A 24,423-nucleotide genomic window follows, 5' to 3' on the forward strand; every position below is an offset into this window, starting at 1 on the left:
AATCCCAATTCTTCCAGAAGCATCACTCTGTTCAACACTGAACTTTGCTCACTCATCACTGGAGTCAATCACAGTGGCAATGGATGTATCCAAGCACTCCCAACTGCCCTAAAAAATATATTTAATAATAATAATAATAATAATAATAATAATAATAATAATAATAATAATAATAATAATAATAAACAGTACATACCAGCATCCAGCATCATTTATTTCTCTGTAATGTTACCCCTTCTTAAAGGTATTATCTGTCTTCATAGTATTATCTGTCTTATACCAGTCTATAAACAAGTCTATAAACAAGTATTAAAAGTAGCTGAAGTTCCTGTTTTGATATATACATATATGCCTTGAAAGGAAATTAGATGTTTGTGCCTCAGAAGCAGTCACAGAATTACTGATATGCTTGAAGGTTGCATGTGTGGTAAGTCAGGAATCAAGGGAATTTAACTGGAGAGCATGGAAATAAAGAAACAAAAGAAACATATTATTGAAAAACATTGTCTTTCATCATAGCATACAATCTAAAACAGTAGCTTTAATATAATTTAAAATTCTTTTAGAATGACAGAATGAAATTCTGTGATTCTGTGATTCTTCTCACAGGTAACCAGTGATAGGACTAGAGGGAATGGCCTCAAGTTGCACTAGGGGGGTTCAGGTTGGAAATGAGGAGACGTTTATTCTCAGCAAGAGCAGTCAGGCACTGGGGCGGGTTGCCCAGGGAGGTGGTGGAGTCACCGTCCCTGGGGGTGTTCAAGGAAAGGTTGGGCCTGGTGCTTAGGGACATGGTTTAGTGGTGACATTGGTGGTAGGGTGATGGTTGGACCAGATGGTCTTGGAGGTCTTTTCCAACCTTAATTATTCTGTTTTTATTTTTTTTTTTTATTCTGACCTCTGCCTTCTGTAGTAAATCTGGAGATGACACCTCATATTCTCTCTCTCAGAAAATTTTCAGCTGTCTGGAAGAGTAAATGTAGTCCTGGTGGTCCAGTCAAGAAAACCTTTTCTAATGCATGCATGGAGTGGAGAGAACCGTGGCCACCACCTCACTGGATCCTGGCAGAGTGCTTTGGACATTATTCTTCTCTCTAATAATTTGTCAATATCTAACAAAAGCATTTTAGTATCCATTCTGTCTTTGCACTGACAATTTAGTCTTAAACCAGGATAAAAGATCAGCTCACCCACCATTCAGATAAACTTTATGGGAAAATCATGCAAAAGGACATATTATGTTTCCTTAACATGATATCCCACCAGCTCACAGACTTGATGAGAGTCTGCAATGGAGCAGACCAGGGTCATATTTACACTTTTATTTATTTTTGCTTGAAAGACCATATTCACTATGTAAGAAATTTCAGAACATCATCATACAAAATTAGAGATGGTGTAGAGATGATGGAAAGGATCTGTCAGCTTGTGATGGAGCTAGGAATAAGTGAAAAGTTAACCAGTTATATGTAATCCCTGGTCAAGGTTTATTATCTGGTGTGCAAAAATTACTTTTGATTTGTAAAGATGTTCAGATTCATGATACCCACTGGCCGGTCTAAAATATTTCACTCTCAACCTGAGTCATTAGATACATTTGTGAATGTCTATGTTTTGCAATTAACTGCAAAACATCAAGCAGTTTATTTAAAAACACTGGGTTCTGTGAATAGTCTTTATAATTATTACAACATCTGGAAAAAATAAAAAACATTGAAACTTAAATCAGTGCATGTTTTCCCTAGGTAGGGATGGAATATTTAACTCCTTATAACACTATCTCACCTTATTAATGTCCTGTCATTTATAAGACCTGCTGATATCCAATAAAATGTTGGTAAAGGTAGAAATATGAGCACAAGTGCAAATAAATAAAAGATTTAATAATACTATAAATAATTGCATACTTTGAAACTTGAGCAGACAACAGAAAAACAAAACAAATCAGAAATACATCATTACTTATATTGGAAGGTGATGGGGAATCCTCACTTCAAGTTGCATACAAGAGAAACACAGACAAAAAATAACTATAATCCAGGTATTTTTGTATGTCCCAGATTTAAAATCTGACTTCTGTTCCAGATATTGTTTATGACCTTTTATTAGAATTAGATGAAATGCATGCTTTTAGGACTATGAAATATAAGTCTGGATTACTATATCTTGAAATGGTTCTGTGTTCAATTAGAGGCAAGTATCCCCCAAGCTTTTCTACCTGTTCAACTACAGTTTTCTATACCTCTATTTGTAGTGGCTTAAGAGGCATGGGAATATCCACATATCACATGCAATTTTCTTAGTCTTTGTGGTGGTTTTACCGTGCTGGGCAGCTGAACACCACAACCGCTCTCTCACTCCCCCTCCTTAGATGAGACCCAGTACAGCCTTTGAATGTTATTCTTAACAAGATGGGAGAATTTAACATACATGTTAAATGTATGAGTAAACATACATGTTAAATGTTCTTGAATAAATTCCTTTTTCAATGTGATATCAAGCAGAAAGTGAAGTCGTTTGCTACACAGTTTCTCTCTACAGTTTTCCATGTAACTGTTTTAGTTTTTCTAAATCATAATGGACTGAAGCAATTGGACTGGAATATGCATATATGTTTTTCCATAGGTGTAATTGTGTCGATTGTCTTGGGAAGGCTCCAGGTAAACAAATGAGAACAAGTAAGAAATGTCCATTGTTAAATGAGGTATGACTTTGAAATCCCTCAGGCTATTAAAGTGTACCTGTGTGTATGAATATAAAATATAAAATCATAGGTATTTACAAAATTATTAAAGTGCCACAGATGTAAAAGTATTTATATACAATAAAAAAAACTCTGAGAAGTATCTCACAGTAAAGTCACTGTGGTTGTTTGTTTTTGTCAAAAATATATATTCATCATCATGTTTATTATTTTGAAACAGCTTTGAATTTAAGTTGTAACCCCTTGATCTTGAATATCTTCCTTTTAAATATATGTCAGGATGTATACTCTTTTCTAAGACGTTCAATAAAAAAGACATGTACAGGAATGAAACCTGAACTGCTAGGTCAAAGGCAACACAAGACAAATAGACATTAAAAGTTATGTCATAATAATCTTAATTCAAGTGGTTAGTAGAAAAAGTACTGTAAGTCTATGAACACTACATGTCTAGATGTGAACATTTCTCTGGCATGCCCTCTCAGCATCTGACAATCTCCAGTACAGCATCATACAATCCTGCAGGCTGGAAGAGGCCTCCAAAAGTTATCAGCCCCAATCTGCTGCTCAACATAGGATTACAGTGGACTTCTTAGATCAAGTTTTTATCTTCAAAGATGGAGATTCCATAGCCTAAGTCCTTGATGGAATATTTAACCACCCTCTTTTTTTTTTATTAAAAAAAAATATAATAATAATAAAAAAATGAATTTGCCCATTTTCCAACTTTCCAACTTGAGTCCATTCTCTCCTACATAACATTGTCTGCCCCTGAGAAGAGTCTGCCTCCTTTTCTGCATCCTTCTATTAGGCAGCTAGCTGCATATTGTCTAGCATTGCCTAGAAGACTGGCAGACAAAATGTAGTTAACTAGGAACCTACCTATATGCTGCTCAGGAGAATGGACATGGATGTTAATTCTAAATTAGGTGATAAATCAGGAAGTCAATCTCATTATTCAGTATATGTTACATTTAAAGTAAATACAGCATGTTATAGTTTCATTTAGGCAATACTTAGCTCTTTTTAAAAGACCTACATAGGTCAAATAATCTGTTTAAATGATGAAGAAAAAGGGGTGGGGATGAGGGTAGAAATCGGTATAAGACTTAAGTTCTGTTCTGCCTAAAACTGTTCTGCCTAAAATATCTAAACCATGCTGTAACTGATGCAACAAGTCATTAACTGCTTCACAACTGTTGAAATTGCAGAATACACAACTCAAATTGAAATATCTGATACCACAAATATTTTGAGGTATAGGCTGATAAAAATAAAGAGTGATGGCTATGGTTATCCAACAAACCTTCCACAAATGTATTTACATTAGAACTAAAATGATTTAAAAATGACGAAGTGCCACATTTTAATTTAATGATATACACATGTCAGGAGATTTTTATTGAATATATCACATCTACTAGCCTTGGCACTATATTTCATATGAAATAAGAAATGGGTGACAAATTAAATCAAAGTCACAAAAGAATCAATGGCTAATTTCATGAAAATAAGGATGTGTTTTAGTCATTATGGTTGTCAAGATTCTTCTTTATATTCTGGAAAGAGACAGGCTTCTAGAACGATGAGGAAAGTTTGGAAGCATTCATCACAATGCTCAGTTATTTCAGTTCCCATTTTCAGGGTCCAAAATGTTAAGAGGTGAAGAAAACATTCTTGGTTAAACTTTTAGATCTTAAAATACGCTGGAAGATTTGCCCTCTAAGGGCCATCAAAAATTTTCCTATCTTCAGTCAGTTTTCCAATGTCACACTTTGAAACCCAAATCATGGAAAATGTTTTGTTGATATAAAGGCATAGAAACATGTATAGAAAGTATGTTGGGTCAAGGAAAAAGTCTTCTATTTTTTTTCCCCAACAATAAAATATTACCTTTTTAATAATGTATGAAGCATTAATCTACCTAAAGCAGATGAGGCATAACATGGTTAATGGACCAAAACTGACAGCTAACAGACTAGTGTTTCTCAACTTATATTAATATGCAAATACATCTCAGAGAGAGATTTTCACTTGTAAAATTTAATCTACCAAGGAATTAGTGAATAGGATACAGGAGAGAGGAAAAAAAATGTAATAAATAAATAAACAGCAGTGTGGAAGGACACAGATCTTTTAAAAACAAAGGTATTTGGAAAAGCATCTCCTAAATGTCCAAGAAAAGACCCATCTTCAGTCTAATCTGGTCTCACATTATTTAAGAGCTCTAAATTAATTATTATGCAAAATCATTCAAATCAAAATTATTATGCAAAAACAATATATTTGAACGAATATGCAAAATCATTCAAATACAAGCAGAGGTTTAAATGTAAGGATGTTAACTAGTACCTTAAGAATAACAGAGGAATACCTGGAATGAGTTTAACAAATGTCAGTTTAGACTGTTTTCTATTAGGAAGGGGGAGCTGTGGTCAAGAAACTTTTTGATTCTTCTTGCTAAGCCTGTGTGGTGGTTTTACTGTGCTGGGCAGCTAAACCCCACAACTGCTCTCTCACTCCCCCTCTTTTTAGATGAGGAGAGGGAGAAGTAAAGCAAAGAACAACTCACGGGTTGAGATAAGGATAATTTAATTAAAGGGAAATAATAATAATAATTAAATAAAGATTATTATGAACTAAACAATTTAACTAAAGGGAAATAAAAAGGGAAAGGGGAAAAGGGAGGGGGAAAGGGGAAAAGGGAGGGGGAAAGGGAAAATAAAAAGAAGGGAGGAAAACAAAAAAATAAAATAAATGAAGACTATGTGGAAGTGCAGAGGAAAGAAATTACTCTCTACTTCCCGCAAATGAGCAATGATTGACCACATCCTTGAAGTAGGGCCTCAACGCACGTAGCCGGTGTTCAGGAGGAGGACTGATGTTTTCACAACAAGAGCCCACCCCTCCCCTCTTCTTCCTGTTTCCACCTTTTATTGCTGAGTGTGACATCACATGATATGGAATATCCCTTTGGTTGGTTTAGATCAGCTGCCCTAGTGATGTTTCTCTCCTCACTTTTTTCCCACCCCCTAGGAGGGTTAGAGAAAGGCCCGATGCTGTGCCACTGCTGCTCAGCAGTAGACACAACACTGCTGTGATAACACTGCTGTTCCAGCTACAACTGCAGAGTACAGCTCTGTATGGACTGCTGTAGGGAAAGTTAATATTCCAGCTAAAGTTAACATTCAGTACAGGCTGAAATTAGATATGCTAAAAGCGTATTCAAAAAATTTGCATCTCATCTAAGAAAAGCCATTAAGTAGAAACCTTTCTTCTAAGGATCTTGGTATTGCAAGAAATCTATTTATTATTCAAAACATCAGAGGTCTAAGGTTCTTTAATCACTTTCTAATACTATAAGGTTTTATCTTTCATTTGTAAGATTCCTTTAGTGGGCCTGTAAACCTTTTTTTATACATCATTAATATAATTGTTTATATTCCTAGAGGTTATTATAAGTAAAGCAAATATATTAATTAATTAATTAATTTATTTATTTATTTAGAGGGGGATACAGAAAGAGAACATAAACATTCAAAATACACACAGTCCTAATGCAACAGGCAAGAACAACACTCCTATTTCCTTCTATGAGGCCATGATGTATGAAAAGACTTTCCTTAATTTTATTTATTTTTTCTCAAGTTTGACATATTTTGATAGAAAAAATACTAATATGTAGCAAATTGCTAAGTAATTAATTGTATTAAAGTAGTATAAGCATTAATTCTGAGTTATGTGCAAGCACTTGCTCTGCTACTGCTATCAGATCAAAGATTTTATAAGATTTACAAAGATTTTACAGTTGTTGTTAACCATAAGATAAAGAAGATTTAGACATATTTCTTATTTGTTAAAATAGCAAAAGAGCTTGTTTAAAGAGACAAGTAATTCAGTAGGTTTGAGAGATATTCTGAACCTAATTATGATGCTCTAGTCAATCCTTTGTCACTATTTCAATTTCTTTCAATCACCTGCCAGCAATTCTAGCAATAAATAAAGTTAATAATTGTAATAGGTATGAAATAAATAAATAAAAATAAATAAAAAAATAAAAATACAAAATCTGGTTGTATTGATACTTTGGTGTTAAACCTAATACCACAAAGAACACTTAGAAGGTAGTAACTAAAAGTTGGATGGATATAGAGATCCCACCTATCAAATCACAGAATCACAGAATCACAGAATTTCTAGGTTGGAAGAGACCTCAAGATCATCGAGTCCAACCTCTGACCTAACGGTAACAGTCCCCACTAAACCATATCCCTAAGCTCTACATCTAAACATCTTTTAAAGACTTCCAGGGATGGTGACTCCACCACTTCCCTGGGCAGCCGGTTCCAGTGTCTAACAACCCTTTCTGTAAAGAAGTTCTTCCTAACATCTGACCTAGAACTCCCCTTGTGCAACTTTAGCCCATTCCCCCTCGTCCTGTCACCAGGCATGTGGGAGAACAGGCCAACCCCCACCTCACTACAGCCTCCTTTAAGGTATCTGTAGATAGCAATAAGGTCATCCCTGAGTCTCCTTTTCTCCAGGCTGAACAAGCCCAGCTCCCTCAGCCGCTCCTCATAGGACTTGTTCTCCAGGCCCCTCACCAGCTTCGTCGCCCTTCTCTGCACCCGCTCAAGCACCTCGATGTCCTTCTTGTAGCGAGGGGCCCAAAACTGAACACAGTACTTGAGGTGCAGCCTCAACAGAGCTGAGTACAGGGGGACAATCACCTCCCTAGCCCTGCTGGTCACACTGTTTCTTATGCAAGTCAGGATGCTGTTGGCCTTCTTGGCCACCTGAGCACACTGCTGGCTCATATTCAGCTGACTATCCACCATCACTCCCAGGTCCTTCTCTGCCTGGCAGCTCTCCAACCACTCATCTCCCAGCCTGTAGCTCTGCTTGGGGTTATTGCACCCCAGGTGCAGGACCCGGCACTTGGCCTTGTTGAACTTCATGCAGTTGACCTCAGCCCATCGGTCCATCCTATCCAGATCCTCCTGCAGAGCTTTCCTACCCTTGAGCAGATCGACACACGCACCTAGCTTAGTGTCATCTGCAAAATTACTGAGGGTGCACTCAATGCCCTCATCCAGATCATTGATTTTATTAATATTAAAGAGAATTAAATTAATATTTTATTGATATTAAAGAGGACCGGCCCCAGCACCGAGCCCTGGGGGACGCCACTAGTGACTGGCCTCCAACTGGACTTGACTCCATTTACCATGACTCTTTGGGCCCGGCTATCTAGCCAGTTTCTAACCCAATGAAGCATACGCCAGTCTAAGCCACGAGTAGACAGTTTCTTGAGGAGAATGTTGTGGGAAATGGTGTCAAAAGCCTTTCTGAAATCAAGGTAGACCACATCCACAGCCTTTCCCTCATCCACCAAGCACATCACTTTGTTGTAGAAGGAGATCAGGTTCGTCAAGCAGGATCTGCCTTTCATAAACCCATGCTGACTGGGCCTGATCGCCTGCTTGCCCTGCAAGTGCCGTGTGATGACACTCAAGATCATCTGCTCCATGAGCTTCCCTGGTACTGAGGTCAAACTTACAGGTCTATAGTTTCCCGGGTCTGCCCTCCAGCCCTTCTTGTAGATGGGCGTCACATTTGCTAGTCATCAATTGACTAGGACCTCCCCCGATAGCCAGGACTGTTGATAAATGATGGATAGTGGGCTTGGCCAGCTCCTCTGCCAGTTCTCTCAGTACCCTTGGGTGGATCCCATCTGGCCCCATCTATTTGTGCACATCCAAGTGCCATAGCAGGTCACCAACCAGTTCTTCGTGGATAGTGAGGGCCACATTGTGCTCCCCATCCCCTTCCACCAGCTCAGGGTTCTGGGTATCCAGAGAACAACCGGTATTGCCGCTAAAGACCGAGGCAAAGAAGGCATTAAGCACCTCAGCCTTTTCCTCATCTTTTGTAACTAAGTTTCCCCCTGCATCCAGTAAAGGATGGAGATTCTCCTTAGTCCTCCTTTTTGTCTTGATGTATTTATAAAAACGTTTTTTTGTTATCTTTAACAGCAGTAGCCAGATTGAGCTCCAGATGAGCTTTGGCCTTCCTAATTTTGTCCCTGCACTGCCTCGCTACATCATTATAGTCCTCCCTAGTGGCCTGCCCACTTTTCCAAAGATTATAAACCCTCTTTTTTCTCCTAAGATCAAGCCACAATTCAGCCAGGCCGGTCTTCTTCCATGCCAGCTCGTCTTTGGGCATGTGGGGACGGACCGGTCCTGTGTGGTCATTGAGATTTCCTTCTTGAAGAATGCTCAGCCTTCTTGGACTCCTCTGCCTTTCAGAACCACCTCCCAAGGGAGTCGGCCAACCAGTGTCCTGAACAGCTCAAAGTCAGCCCTCCAGAAGTCCAATATAGCATTTTTACTGGTCCCCTTCCTGGCCTTGCCAAGAATAGAGATCTCCACCATTTCGTGGTCACTCTGCCCAAGACAGCTCCCGACAATCACATCCTCCACCAGTCCTTCTCTGTTTGTGAAGAGAAGGTCTAGCGGGGCACCACCCCTGGTAGGTTCAGATGTAGCTGTAAAGAGGACAGACATTCTCTTTAAGACAGAAGGAAAAGTACTGAAGTATAGGTACTACTCAGCCTCCATTGTGGGGGAGAAAAAAAAAAGAATTAAAAAAAAAAAAGGAGGAACAAATAAATGGTGACTTGAATTTTATACTGCCGGCAGGCAATCGAATTGCCTGAAGATGCCAACACCTAACTGGTGGTTTGTAAAAGTTCTTTAAACTGCTCCTTGATGTCCTGGTTGCCTTGCAAAGCTAAGTAGGAGTGATTGGCCTGTCAAAGCAAGGTCTCTGAGGATTTTTCGGTTTAAGCTAGAGATGTGGTATTCTGGAGTTGCAGTTAAGATAAGGATGCTGGCTAAAATTTCTTAACTTATTTATTATTATTATTATTATTATTATTATTATTATTATTATTATTATTATTATTATTATTATTATATGACTACTTTATACAAGTAAATGTATTTGTAGATTCCACTACCTTTAGGTAGTGCTTTAAGTCTTTCAGAGGTTATTTTCTGCTTTTTTAACTTCTAAGTAAGGCTACCATCAACAGTGAAAGTTATACAGAAGCTACATGAAGATATCTCTGAAGGATTTTCTGATAGAAAGCATAGGTAGAATTGACACAGCTGAAAGGTAATCAGGATGTATGGGAAGCTCTTCTCCACTTTAATAACAATAAATGCAGAGGGAAACATAGCATTTACTTGAAAATGTATTTCTCAGTTCTGGGGCCCTGGGCTCCTTTCCTGAAAGTAGTTTAGTGGGTCTATTTTGTGAAGGCTATTTATTTCCCTGTATAAATAGTGTACACCTATCACAGCTTTTAGTTAATGTTTTCTCTTCTTTACAATTCTTGTATCTGTTAACTCTTATTTATTTATTAATTATTCATTAAAACATTTGCACCTCTTCAAACATGTTAATGAAGTTAATTAATAATTCAGGGCTAGAAATGGACCCCTGTAAAGGGGGTATATGATGGACATCTGCCATCATTTTGAGGCTTTATTTTTTTAACTTTCTCTGCAACTTCAGCCAGAATGATCAATATATTAGTATTAAGTATATTAGTATTAAGGACAATGGTTATTATTTTAATTTAAACAGAAAGTATTTCTGCCTTCATTCAGTAAAGACATTAATCTCACTTAATGTTGTTTGTTATCTCAAGTGATGCCTTTCCAGTGAAAGAGGAAAGGTTTACTTCCTCTGCAAAAAGTACTGCTAAGTCCTGCTCCTGTACACTCTGTACATCCCTGTCCAGGAAAGACAGGAACAGAAGGTCAGAGAGAGAAGTCCATCTAGACAGAGCAAAATAAAATAACGTGGCTTGTTTAGCTAATGAAGAAGCTGAAAATGGATTACAAGGGTAAAGCTCAGGTGAGATCTCAGCTTTATAACTAAAGATCAGTGTGACTACAAGAACAAATATTTCAGTAGTAAATGAACTAACATTGGCAGTTGAAAAAAAAATTTGGATTACTTCAAAAGCTTGTCAATGAAATAGACTGAGATATACTAGCTTTATTTATTTATTTATTTATTTCTATTTATAACTCCAGGAAACTAGGACTGACTCCAGAGAGACCTTTTAGTCTATGTTATTTGTGTCTCTGTGTTTAGGTTTAATTCTACTGACAATAACAAATGATCTTGTAAAGGGAGTACTGAATTGAAGCAAATGCATTTTTCTGTAACATAGGAGAGTATTTTGATTGTAACACTGCTATGAAGTTACACTATTCTTCCTCTTTCCAGTACCTTTTATTGGATCCTGTCAGAAGTTTGGCTAAGTCTGACATGTAGAGCTACCTTCATTTTAATTCTTGTACAATCAGATGGCAACAAGAATGCTATCAATTTATGTCAATTTTAATGTCTTAGTGACCAGTGGTGATAATACATTGTTAATGCCCACAAAACAGTACTTTCTTGCCTAACAAAACCAATGAAGATCTTGCTATTGTCTCTTTTCTGTGCATGGACTCTGATAATTAATGAAGAACTTTAATCTTTTCTTTATTAGACTTTGCAGTTCTCATGGTAAAAGTAGATATTTAATTTGTTTAGATACCTCTAATTTAGACATTTCTAATTCGCTGGGACGATTAGTGGAGGGAGTGGGAGTACAGGTGGTGTTTTTGCCTCTCCCTACAGTGGCAGGGAGGGGTACAGAGAGGACACGGAAAGCCCACCTGATAAACACGTGGCTCAGAGGCTGGTGCCAGCACAGAAATTTTGTGTTCTTTTGACCATGGGGCGCTTTACTCGGCACCCAGCCTGGTGGCCACAGATGGGTCCCTATGTCTAAGGGGAAAACGGATCCTGGGTCAGGAGCTGGCGGGGCTCATTGAGAGAGCTTTAAACTAGGTAAGAAGGGGGATGGGGCTGAAACAAGGCTTGTTGGAGGTGTGCCAGGGGGAACAATGGCAAGGCCGGGGGATAAGGCAATGGCCCAGCTGAAGTGCATCTACACTAATGCACGCAGCATGGGTAACAAACAGGAGCTGGAAGCCATCGTGCAGCAGGCAGGCTACGACTTGGTTGCAATCATGGAGATGTGGTGGGACCACTCTCGTGACTGGAGTGCTGCAATTGCTGGCTATAAGCTCTTCAGAAGGGACAGGCAGCACAGAAGGGGTGGTGGTGTGGCTCTCTGTATTAGAGAGTCTTTTGATATTGTGGAACTCGAGGCTGGGAATGACCAGGTTGAGTCCCTTTGGGTTAGGATCAGCAGGAAGGCCAACAAGGCAAGCATCCTGGTTGGGGTCTGTTATGGACCGCCGAACCAGGATGAGACTGATGAGGAGTTCTACAGGCAGCTGACAGAAGTTGCGAAATCATCAGCGCGAATTCTCATGGTGGACTTCAACTTCCCTGACATATACTGGAAATACAACACAGCCCAGAGAAAGCAGTCTAGGAGGTTTCTGGAGAGCGTGGAAGATAGCTTCCTGACTCAGCTGGTTAGTGAACCTACCAGGGGTGGTGCCCCGCTAGACCTTCTCTTCACAAACAGAGAAGGACTGGTGGAGGATGTGATTGTCGGGAGCTGTCTTGGGCAGAGTGACCATGAAATGGTGGAGATCTCTATTCTTGGCAAGGCCAGGAAGGGGACCAGTAAAAATGCTATATTGGACTTCTGGAGGGCTGACTTTGAGCTGCTCAGGACACTGGTTGGCCGACTCCCTTGGGAGGTGGTTCTGAAAGGCAGAGGAGTCCAAGAAGGCTGAGCACTCTTCAAGAAGGAAATCTCAATGACCACACAGGACCGGTCTGTCCCCACATGCCCAAAGATGAGCTGGCATGGAAGAAGACTGGCCTGGCTCAACAGGGAATTGTGGCTTGAGCTTAGGAGAAAAAAGAGGGTTCACAATCTTTGGAAAAGAGGGTGGGCCACTCGGAAGGACTATAACGATGTTGCAAGGCTGTGCAGGGACAAAATTAGGAAGGCCAAAGCACATCTGGAGCTCAAACTGACTACTGCAGTTAAAGATAAAAAAAAATGTTTTTATAAATACATCAAGACAAAAAGGAGGACTAAGGAGAATCTCCATCCTTTACTGGATGTGGGGCAGAACTTAGTTACAAAAGATGAGGAAAAGGCTGAGGTGCTTAATGACTTCTTTGCCTCAGTCTTTTGTGGCAAGAGCATTTCTTATCTGGATACCCAGTACTCTGAGGTGGTGGAAGGGGATAGGGAACAGAATGTGGCCATCATAATCTACTAGGAAATTGTTGGCAACCTGCTATGGCGCTTGGATGTACACAAGTCAATGGGTACAGATTGGATCCACCTGAGGATACTTAGAGAACTGGCGGAGGACCTGGCCAAGCCCCTCTCCAACATTTTTCAGCAGTCCTGGCTATCGGGGGAGGTCCTAGTCAATTGACGGCTAGCAAATGTGACGCCCATCTACAAGAAGGGCTGGAGGGCAGACCTGGGAAACTACAGGCCTGTCAGTTTGACCTCAGCACTAGGGAAGCTCATGGAGCAGATGATCTTGAGTGTCATCACACGGCACTTGCAGGGCAAGCAGGCGATCAGGCCCAGTCAGCATGGGTTTATGAAAGGCAGATCCTGCTTGACGAACCTGATCTCCTTCTATGACAAAGTGATGTGCTTGGTGGATGAGGGAAAGGCTGTGGATGTGGTCTACCTTGATTTCAGAAAGGCTTTTGACACCATTTCCCACAACATTCTCCTCAAGAAACTGTCTGCTCGTGGCTTAGACTGGCGTATGCTTCATTGGGTTGGAAACTGGTTGCATAGCTGGGCCCAAAGAGTTGTGGTGAATGGAGTCAAAGCCAGTTGGAGGCTGATCACTAGTGGTGTCCCCCAGGGCTCAGTACTGGTGCTGGTCCTCTTTAATATATTTATTGATGATCTGGATGAGGGCATCAAGTGAACCCTCAGTAATTTTGCAGATGACACCAAGTTAGGTGCGTATGTCGATCTGCTCGAGGGTAGGAAGGCTCTGCAGGAGGATCTGGATAGGATGGACCGATGGGCTGAGGTCAACTGTATGAAGTTTAACAAGGCCAAGTGCCGGGTCCTCCACCTGGGGCGCAATAACCCCAAGCAGAGCTACAGGCTGGGAGATGAGTGGTTGGAAAGCTGTCTGGTGGGCAAGGACCTGGGAGTATTGGTTGGTAGTTGGCTGAATATGAGACAGCAGTGTTCTCGGGTGGCCAAGAAGGCCAACAGCATCCTGGCTTGCATAAGAAGCAGTGCGCCCAGAAGGTCTAGGGAAGTGATTGTCCCCCTGTACTCGGCTCTGGTGAGGCCAAACCTTGAGTACTGTGTTCAGTTTTGGGCCCCTCGCTACAAGAAAGACATGGAGGTGCTCAGGTGAGTCCAGAGAAGGGCGACGAAGCTGGTGAGGGGCCTGGAGAAAACGTCTTACGAGGAGCAGTTGAGGGAGCTGGGCTTCTTCAGCCTAGAGAAAAGGCGGCTCAGGAGCTACCTTGTTACTCTCTATAGGTACCTTAAAGGAGGCTGTAGTGAGGTGGGGGTTGGCCTGTTCTCCCATGTGCCTGGTGACAGGACGAGGGGGAATGGGCTTAAGTTGCACCAGGGGAGTTTTAGGTTGGATGTTAGGAAGAACTTCTTTACAGGAGGGGTTGTTATGCATTGGAACGGGCTGCCCAGGGAAGTGGTGGAGTCACCATCCCTGGAGGTCTTTAAAAGACGTTTAGATGTAGAGCTTAGTGATATGATTTAGTGTGGGACTTGTTAGTGTTAGGTCAGAGATTGGACTAGGTGATCTTGTAGGTCTCTTCCAACCTACTCGATTCTGTGATTCTGTGATTTATTGTGTTCGTGAAGGTCAATAGTCATAAGTTCTTGTTGCAGTTACTTTACACAAAATTAAATTAAGTTAGGAAGGAGTTATAGCTGATAGCGATAGCTAAAGTCAGCATAGTTGAGTTTATCTTATGTAGAACCTCAGGAAACACAGCAGAATCCAACCCGTGCCCCTAGCAGGTATTAATATGGCTCTGTCCCAAGCCAGTGTTCACCAAGACAGAATACAAATGCTATATCACAGCAGATGATAATGTTTATATTCAGATTTCCAGTGTTAATGAAGGAGACCCTGAGAAATCTATGCATTTTATTGGGAGGGCTAGGGAATATGTAGGCAGATTCTGTCAGGACTTTTTTTTTTTTTTTTTTTTTCCTACACTCATTAACTTAGAAAAATTGTACTCAGTGTTAGCTGACCTAAGGAGCACGTTTATATTTGCTCAGGCAGCAAAAGTGTAGACAAGAATATGTCTTTTTCAGCAACATAAAGACAGATGAGGCATACAAGAAGAGTCTTTAGAATAATAATTATATAACTAACTTAATTAGTCTTGGCTTCAATCAAAAGAGAGCACAGTAACACCAGAAAGTTGGTTTATATCCATAGAGACTAAAACATAAAAATATATATACAAAAGGTTCTCCAGAGTGCTATGTTATGTTTATAGCCCTTGGAAAGAGCAGGATCTATCCAATTGGATGAAATAGAAAATTACAGGCAAATGTAAGTCAGATTTTTATACAACAGAAATGGAATAGAAGTAGGAAGAAAAGAAAGAGAATTAAAAGAAAATAGAAATAGAAATAATAGAATGAGAAGAGAAGAGAAGAGAAGAGAAGAGAAGAGAAGAGAAGAGAAGAGAAGAGAAGAGAAGAGAAGAGAAGAGAAGAGAAGAGAAGAGAAGAGAAGAGAAGAGAAGAGAAGAGAAGAGAAGAGAAGAGAAGAGAAGAGAAGAGAAGAGAAGAGAAGAGAAGAGAAGAGAAGAGAAGAGAAGTAACATTGTACTTGTGAATTTCCTGATAATCTGAAAGAATATACATCTGCAGATAATAAAATATAGGCTCACCAACAATGTTAGAAGATCATGTGGATAGTAAGATTATACCTTATGGAAGAAACTGGAAGAATTTATTATTATTATTATTATTATTATTATTATTTTTTAATCTATTTATTCATCCATTTGGATTTTCTGTGCCTTTTTCCCATCTCTTTCTTTCCTTTGCCCTTTTCCTTTTTTTAAAAAAAAAAAAAAAAAAAATCTTTCTTTCTTAAAAAAAAAAAAAAAAAAAAAAGTAGGTTCATTTTACCCTGGATAATATAGTTATTGTCATGCTGAGAACAACTAACTGTGATTATTTTCCCCTTGCCAACTCAGAAAGTTCCACCCACACAGAGCTTAGAGGATAATGAAATTAAAATGATGTGGCATTTTCTTCTATTTCTTGCATTACGGTGCAAATGGGAGCAGAAGGGAAAAAGATTACATCATAACATATGATCTGATGATTAACTCATTAATGTAATTGCTTTTGTTTAAAAAATAAAGGAAAGCTAATGTAAATTGAATGTAGTATTAGAAAATTGTATGTGCAAACAAGTGAAAAGTAATAAATAATGCATTCCTTGACCTGATTTAATAATCAGTGAATTGTAAAATAAGGTTCAGGGTATGTATGATAAAACAAGTTTCTTGCTCATGTATCTCTCTGACTCTCTCTCAGTCTCTCTTACATTCATGCACACAAAGACACACCCTCCATTGCAGTTAGCAGACAAGAAGATAAAAGCCTTTGTGGAAGGAAATAAAGTTTTATTTAAATGTCATGTACAAGGTTCATGTCTTTTTCTATAGAAAAAAATGAAAAAAAATAAAAAAATAATAATAATAAAAAAAAGGCATGTAAGATGTTATGTCATCCATTTCTTTGCACGACCCCCTCTCCTTCCCAAGAAAATTTAGCTCTTCAGTGAAAAAAATAAATGTTGAAAATGCATATATACACCTGTACCCAGCAGGCAGCCAAGCACAACCCAGACACTCATACACTCTCCCTAGGTTGGATGGGGCAGAGAATCAGAAGGGTAAGAGTGTGAGAACTCATGGGCTGAGATACAGTCAGTCTACCAGATAAAGCAAAAGCCATGCACTCATGTAAAACAAAACAGTGAATGCATTCACTACTTCAATTCAGCCACTCCCAAGAAAGCAGGGCTCATCACTTATAATGGTTTCTTGGGAAGACAAACACCATCACTTCAAATGTCACCCACTTTTCTTCTTTTCCCCAACTGCCATTGCTGAGCATGATTCCACATGGCACAAGGCATCCCTTTGGCCATCCTGGGCCAGCTGTCCTGGTCTGTCCATTAAAGGTCACTGGTTAGTCTATTGACAATAAGTCATTCACCCTAACACATTGCTTTTTTAGGGCTTCTGGTATATAAACTTCTATTCCCTGCTTTCAGTAGGACCAGTTGCAAATAAATTCACTCACAGGGATCCATAGATGATGTTACTTGGAGGTTACCAATGAAATTAAGTGAATCATCCATACCACTAGTATTCTTTACAGTTGTAGCTGTATCAATGGAGAAAATGCATTTCCTTTGAATCTAATCAATGCAGGTGTCTGAGAAATGAATGTAGCTCGATATATTTAGAAAGTTAATTAGTAGACATCCCAGGTTGGGACTTAATTAGTAATCTCAGAATAGTTGTAACCTCAGTATTCCATGATGCCATAAACAGATAAAGTTTATTTGTTATCATTTAATTTCCTATAAATAAGTAAATAAAAAATAAAATTACTTAGTATTAATAAAGATCTGGTTTATAAAGAAAAATAAATAATGTGGAGGTGCTTAGAGTACAGTGTTGGGTAGAACTATTAGCAAGTGAAATGTAAGTTCTCAGTGGCCTGTAAGTGAAGTATTGAATGGAATCTGATTGAAGGTTTCCCATGTTTTAGGAGTATTTTAATTATTTAAAATGAGGAATTTGGTGAAATCCTTCGTTTACTTTGTTTGGCTGGTTTTGTTTGCTTTCTCATGAGTTTCTGAACATGACAGAACCTGGGAGAAATATCAAGTTTTCAGATTTTGTACACGTTGCAAAAAAAGGAAGGTTTGTTAAATGTAAAATTTCTGAGTTATTGATACAGGTTGATGCTATAAAATCTGTTTTAAAGACCATAGATTTTTTTTTTTTCCTTTTACATATATATTCATAGAACTTGTTATCCTTATTTCCTCAAAAAAAAAAAAAAAAAAAAAAAAAATAGAGGTAACACAGAGAGAGTTAAAAAATATTTAAGTCAAATAAATCTTTTTCTGGTAATAGGTTTCCTTTTTCACAAAGAACTGCATTTCAGCTTAACTGCAGGTGCTTTCCTGTGCCAATTGCTTTGGCTTTCCCTATTTGCAGTGGGGGAAAACTTTCTATGAACAGAACTTTCTGTAAAAAGGAGAAGGTAAGGTTTTGACACATTTCAGTTACTTAATCACCTAATCTTATCTTGCTAAAATGCTAATTATCCTTTTACTTCTAGAAAGCGAGAGCTACTCTCTCTGCCTATTTTCACAGAATTTCACAGAATTTCTAGGTTGGAAGAGACCTCAAGATCATCGAGTCCAACCTCTGACCTAACGCTAGCAGTCCCCACTAAACCATATCCCTAAGCTCTACATCTAAACGTCTTTTGAAGACTTCCAGGGATGGTGACTCCACCACTTCCCTGGGCAGCCTGTTCCAATGCCTCACAACCCTTTCAGTGAAGAAGTTCTTCCTAACATCTAACCTAAAACTCCCCTGGCTCAACTTAAGCCCATTCCCCCTCGTCCTGTCACCAGGCACGTGGGAGAACAGACCAACCCCCACCTCGCTACAGCAATTTTACACCTATTAAATATATGCTTAATTTATAGAACATATTTTTAAGCTGCTGGAAGCACATTATCATTGCATGCATGAAGTTGCCAATGTGGAAACCATTAATTGCTCTTTTAGCTTCATGTGAAGTGTTTCAGAGAGTGTAATAAGATACAAGTTCACCATAAATAGAATAAATAATGAAAAAAAAAAAAAAAAAAAGAGAGAGATAATTAAGACTGAGGAAATTGTATTGTTATCATCACTTAGAGTACCTTTGATTGAAACAGGTCTTACTCTAGAAATTACAAGATTCTGAGCTCATGGGATGCCTCTGTTTTCTTGTAGTGTATTTAATTAATTTAGAAGTACATGGTTAATGTGTTCAATTTTACAATAAATAATTGTGAAGTGGCTTTAAAAACTTTAAGTTTAGTTTCTATTTAGGACTTGGATACACAGTAACTAAACTGACTACAGTTAAAGGTTTTGTTTAGAAACTCAATTAGAGGTTGCAATTCCTAAAAATGTGCAAGAATCATTTGCACATTTATACAATTCTCAAATAATGTCCAGATGAATCTTAATAAAGCTGTAGAGAGATAATTCAATCTTAAATAAGCTTAAATGATCCATAAATCTGCATATTGAAATTCTCGAAATAATGGTTTTCCAACCTTTTCCTTCATTTTCACACATGAAAAAGTTAATCATTCATGGTTTTATTTGTTTTTGGCATTTGAAACATGAAATAGCATTTTGAAAAGAAAATAAAAAAATCTATCTGAAAAGATCATTTTTCAGTTTTGCTAATTTTATTAATAACAATGGAGAATGAAAAATGCAAGACTTATACGTATTCTCATAAAAAAGTTTGTTGTTGTTCTGTTTTGTTTTAACTGAGGTATTAGGTTTCCCCCTGTGGCCAGGGCACTTTATATAATGGATGGCATTGTGGTTGGACTACGTTATGTCTGAGAAATGTATAAGAAATCTCTCCAGTCCTTAACTGATCCAACCAAATAGCTTTCCTGCAGAGGTATCACCTTTAAGGCATTGTGTTCCAGTTGGATAAAGTATTAGTTTTGTGATTTCAGCATAATTCATATTTTCCCCCTCTCTCCCCCCCTCCCCCCCCCAAAAAAAAAAAAAAATAAATAAAAAATAAAAAAAGCATTGGAAAATGGTTATTAAAATATCAATTAATAAAGGAAGATCTATTTTACAAGCAGCAACCTTTTGTTTTCTGGCATCCATAACAATACTTCAAGTTGAGGTAAAAACTTATTCTGATACAGTTTAGGTGGACTGCAACATTATTATACTGGTGACTTGTGTGAGTACAACTGTACAACTGCAAAATTAATCTTTCTCCAATTAACAAGATTCTTAACTTACAATTTTCTGATTTATTTGGCATAAGAAAACTTAATGTACTTAGGCAATAGCACATTAATGGAGTCCCCTGCATCAAAACATCATCAAACATGGCTTCTTGGTATTTATTTCTGCATTTCAGCTTGGATGATATACCAACAGTAGTGTAGTATACTTCAGTTCATTTGCTCCAGATCATTATCAGATATTATCATCCTCATGTTCACCATTTAATCATATGAAAGATCAAATATTTTCTGGGAAGAAGAATAGCCAGAAAAGTAGATCAAGATCAGAGAATAAGCAATGAGCTTTGGATATGCTTACTTTTATAGGCAGCCTGATACATAGACAACAACATAGTTGTAATTTCTCTGTGTGGGTTGTTATGTTTTTGAACCATCTGTCTTTCTAAGTCATTTCTGCATGCAAGGAGCTAATTAAAAATAAGAATTAACTCTGATAAGGATCTAATTAAATATAAGATTACACTCTGTACAGGGGTAATTGGGCTAAAAATTTAGTAGCCAGTGATGTTTGAGCTATAAAATAAAGAAATTTGTAATGACATCAAATATAGAAAGGAAACTTAAAGAATGATTATTTGTTTTGACTGCCTGAGCATTTACGAAGAATATGGAAGTTGACAGTGATGATTTTTTTTTTTCTTTAAACTACAAATAATATTTTATTTATTTATTTATTCTAAATGGAATTAGACTGAAAACCACCAGGCTCGGCAGTGATACTTAAATCATTCAATCCAGATGTGTCTCCAACTTATTTTTAAAATCCTTCAGTAATGGGGATCCAATGCCTTTTAAGTAATGTGTTCTAGATTTCCAGTATCCTTAAATTCAGGTAATGAAGTAGAGAAAAAAAGTTATAACTCCTATCCCTTTCATCTCCTCATTTCTCTCTCACCTCTCTTGTCTTTAATGGGCATAATGAAGATTTTATTTTTTTCTTTCCATTTGTTAGTGCATGTTTCCATATCTGAAATTTCTTATGCTGATTCTTCACAGGCTAATATTTATTTCCTGCATTGTTTCTTACTGGTCATATTTCCTGCCTTCAGACTATATTTCCCTGAATTTAAAATATTTTACTGCTGCTGCCTAAACATTGAAGGATCTTTCTGAAAGGTTGATTTCTGTTATGCATTTGAAAAGGGTGTTGATAAGTTACAAAAATGGAAAGTTGGATTTCCTGGACAGGTCACCAGGCAGCAGAAAAGGGATGCACAGGGTTTTTTAGCATTTTTTGCACAAAGCTTTGTAAAAGATATTTTTCTTTTAGTAGTTAGCATCTTCATCATAAGCCTCATTTCTTCAGAAAATTCCATCTGACTGAGGAATCTTGAACTATATTCTGCAAAGAAAAGGAGACACTACTTAAACCTCCTATATACTTTTTCTAGCTAAACAGTTGGTTCACTGTGACCTTGGAGACAAACTAAAACTCACTGTTTTAACATATTTAACTTTTCAGAACTCAGGACACTTATTTGATGCAAAATATCAAGGTACAACTGTGATGCATTTCCTGCACTGTGTTTATAAGATAAAAACCATAAAGATTCCTGCTTAATGAGGAAATATTACTTAAAAGACTTAAAAGTATTACATTTGTTAGAAAACAAACAAACAAACAAACAAACAGCAGAAGAGAAGGTTTTAAATACAAAAAATTACAATTTATGTTAATGATCTAATTACTGCACATAAGGCTACAGTGAGTTCTTCACCCACAGCAATGAACTGCATGTCTCTTGTGAAGCAAATATTGCTTAAGGATGTTCTCAGAGTAGGTATGATTTCAGAGAATGAAACGCATACACAATCTGGAGAATTGTTACAAAATAAATGTAGGGGATCAATGTATTCTTTCCCAGATGTATTGTGAACTTCTAACAATTTCAAGCACACAAGTCCTGCCTTCCCATGTGTTATTTTTCTTCTTTGTCTGTGTGAGTATAATAATAATTAATAATTAATGATAATAATAATATCAGGAGAATAGATCTGATATCATATATGTTCAAAATGGTTAGATTTTTCCATTCTTTACATCTGGCTACAAAAATAGCTAGAGTGCAAACCAGGGTATATCAGAGGTAGTACAGGGTGAATGTACATCCAGCACTACCTGGTTGTGGGCAGAATACAATTCTGAGATTTTATTCTTAAAACAACAGAATGATAGTGGCCGACATATATTAAAGAGAAAACTGAAGAGAGCAATAGATAAATGAATAAGTGGAGACAAACCATGCAGGAGAGCTTCTTCTTTTCTCCATCACAGCATGCTTGAGCTGTATGCTGTTTTGCTCAGCTTCTGTTCTACAACACATGGAGGAAGAGATGTCATTTTTGTTGCTTTTTTGCTGAAGAAGTCTGTGTTGTGCACATTAACATACAGAAAGACAGTTTTTCCACTTGACCATATTACAATGGTTTTAAACCTTGCACATATGAGAACCTTTTTCCCCTTCAAGAGTTTGAAAAAACAGTGAACATTTTCTCTTTTCATTGAATTATAGGCTTTCATACTCTTTCAAGTGAACCTTACTGAAAACACTAGATTTTGAACTGCGTATAATCCTTACTGTTGCTTATGTTGTTTGGCTACTATCAGTACAATTGTTCTGTTTCAAATTTTAGCACTTATCATCCATCTACATCTGTTTATGTGCCTGCTCCCTCAAGTTCTGCGCTAGTGCAGATGGTATAAATGCTGTTGTGTAGTGTGCGGCTCTGATTTTGTAAGAGGGTTATGCTAAAAGCTTCTCAAGCTTTTCCTTTCAGGTTAGCAGTCTGTGAACTTTCTCCTAGAGTTCAACAGAAGAATTTGATTTCTCCACTGAGATGACAGAAACTATTAAAGGATTGCGTTTATGCTGTTTCTCCTTTTGGAGATAAGGTTGAAGTTGAGAGAAATAATTGGTGATATTTTGTGCAATATGATGACTTTTCTGGGTTTTCTCCTCAGCTGAAAATAGTAGAAAGGCAAATGATTACACTAGCAGATGTGGCTTGTGACATCAAAGCTATTTTTGGCCTCACTTAATGGAATAATCCATCAGAGTAAGACAGTAATAACAGGCATGCAATGCATAAGCAAACAGCCCTGGTGATGTCAATCCAACTTCTGTTTTGTACCAGGTAAAGGTTACTGTGGCAATGAATGAGTCACTTCTCTCTTGTCATTAGACTATTGACTAGTAACATCTTATTGAGTAGCTTCAACTGAAGTATCTAGCCCTGGCTATCTTCTCAGATCTTGTACTTTATACTTCCTGGAGATTTCCTGATGCATATCATGAGATAGAACTACAGGCTCTGCCTGGAGTTCCTTTAGGAACTGTCAAAGAGTATCTTCCATGACATATTTCTCCTGTAGGAAAAGTTTATTCTGTAGTCTAAAACTTGTCTGTCATGCCACTGTAAGATATTTTTTTTTAATTATTATTTTTTTATTTTTAATCGTTGGATGAAGCTGTTTTCAGGGAGCCATGTGTGGGTTTGGGTTGTTTTTCTTAACTAAATGCAGAACCTTTAACTTGTTCTACTATTACTATATGGGCTTGTACTCCATGCAATTAAATCTGCATCATCATCTGTTTGAATATCTAGTGAAGATAAAAACTATCCTATTTTAAACTTCTTTTTTTTATCTCAATTAAAAGAAATTCCAGTAATTCATTTGACCATCATGCAACTGCATTTCATTCATGCAAGTTCCACACAACTGCATTCCATTCATGCAAGTTCTCAATTGTTCCCAAGGTTTTTGTATCTACTATTAATTTAAGTCTGCACAGCATATATTTGAAGCAGAAATGTCCACTGTATGAAAGAAATATTTTTGGTGAACTCATGAAATGTTGTGTATTGAAAAATATCTGGAATTCAAGACTAGAAAATGTACTTTTCATTGTTAAGTTCTTCAACATGTAGGTGTAAGTGGTTATTTCTTTGATTTCTTTAAATAAATACAAGCATCAACATGCAAGTGGCACCTGTCTGTACTGTGGATTTCTATTGCTGAAATCACAGAATCACAGAAAATGAAAATGCAGGTGTTATAGATTCCCCTTATTGTTAAAGCTTATACATATAGGCATTTCTAGTGAAGGACTCATCTCATTCTAAACTAGACATTTAAGAAAGCTCAGATGAAATGCCACAAAGTTCCCATTTCTCTTCATTGTTAGTAAGGAACATGTAGGATAACCAGGCTGAGATTTAGTCATATCTACTTTGCAAATGTTTGTAAGTGTTATCTTTCCTCTTGTTTTGTGGTAGTTCTGGCATTGACACCCACTCAGAAGGACTTATATTTTTCCTTATTGTCATTATAATTTACGTTTTCATATTCTGGGTAACCAAGATCTCTCAGTGAAAATGGCTGGTAGTTTACATTACCTTAAAATTTAAGCTGTTATCACAGGGTTTCCACACATTTAAGAGTTCCTTTGGAAGTTTATAACTTGCATAGCTGAAATGGGTTTCTGCACTGCAGTAATGTATTCAATGTCTGGGACACTGAAGTAGTGATCTATAGGAATGTCAAGTTCAGCAAACAGGTCTCTGACTGGCATAGTCTGT

This window comes from Aythya ferina (genome assembly GCF_964211825.1).
Source record: "Aythya ferina genome assembly, chromosome: Z".
Classification (NCBI taxonomy): Eukaryota; Metazoa; Chordata; class Aves; order Anseriformes; family Anatidae; genus Aythya; species Aythya ferina.